Here is a 1,313-nt window from a genome sequence, read left to right as displayed (position 1 = left end):
CACACCCCTACTAATTCTCCCGGCCAATCCTCCTTCTGACGATCCTCTTCAGCTCCTCTCCTCACTCGAGTTGCTTGTCGTCTGCCAAAGAGTGGGCCGCCAGCAACAACAAGGGGAGCTCATCACCTCCTCGGCGTCTGCAAACATGGCGCCGCCGTCTGCTCTCTGACGGCAAAATGGCGGCCGCCTCATGTACGTGCGGCCAATGAGTAGCTCTGATTGCTGGGCGCGCCTTTTGTCAGAGAGCGTAAACAGAGGCTTGTGGGCGATGCGTGGACAGCGGCGTAACTCACACACACATGCTTTTATGGTTTTGGCACCGGAAAAAAATGGGTGGGTGGGTTGGGGAGGAAAGAAAAAAAAAAGAAGAGAACAAAAATGTAAGATAAATGTAGTTAGTCTGAGGTACATTGTACTTCATTTTTTTCTCCTTCGCGTTGAAAAATAATGTTCTTTTTTCTCCAGTAACCATTTCTTTTTCTTTCTATTGTTTATTCGATTTTGTTGTTGTTGTTTGTTTGTTTGTTTGTTTGTTTTTGTTTTGTGTAGAAGCTTCTGTTTTTCGCAAAGGGCGGAGGGAGGGTGGGGGAAGTGGTGAGAGGTGGGGGGAGAGGGTTGGAGGAGGGTCGACGTCTACTTTCTTTAATTCGTTGATATTTTACTTAACACGGATATTTCAAAAACTGAGTTTCACTTTTTCGAAAAGTTTTTTTTTTTTGGCAGCGTATAGGCGACAACTTTTCATTCGCTTTATTATCAACGACTGTAGTTATCTCTGATTTTCACTAATAAGCGTGGGTGGTTGGCGGGTGAACTGGTGTGGTTTGCTCCTTCTTTCCTATCAAACGTCTATCGTCCTGATCTCCCCTCTTCCTTTTTGTTTTTGTTATCTATTCTTCGGCACTTGTATGACTTTATTGTGTTGCAAGTGCCGTAAAACTCTACCATAAACTAAAAAGACCCCTAAAAACTTTATAAGCACAAACAAAAAAGCCAACAAACAAACAAACACCCCCCCCCCAAACCCAAAACCATCGCAAAACCAAAAGAAATAAGACAACCGTTTTGTCGAAGATGCAGGTGAAGAACGGTGCCACTTTGTGACCGGGGGAGGGGGGGAGGTCTTCAATTTCTTTCCATCGTGAGTGCTTGTATTGACTTACTATGTGAGCTTTGTGTGCACCGCGAGCAGATTCTGTCGATACACAATAAGTACAAAGCAACCACTCCAAATGTTTGCTACAGAACGGTGAGAGGAAATTACTGCATGGTGTAGCTACGCAGTCGAATATACGGTTTTGTTTGGGGTGGGG

The sequence above is a fragment of the Aplysia californica genome, unplaced genomic scaffold (genome assembly GCF_000002075.1).
Source record: "Aplysia californica isolate F4 #8 unplaced genomic scaffold, AplCal3.0 scaffold00594, whole genome shotgun sequence".
Lineage (NCBI taxonomy): Eukaryota > Metazoa > Mollusca > Gastropoda > Aplysiida > Aplysiidae > Aplysia > Aplysia californica.
This window is presented reverse-complemented; position numbering follows the sequence as displayed.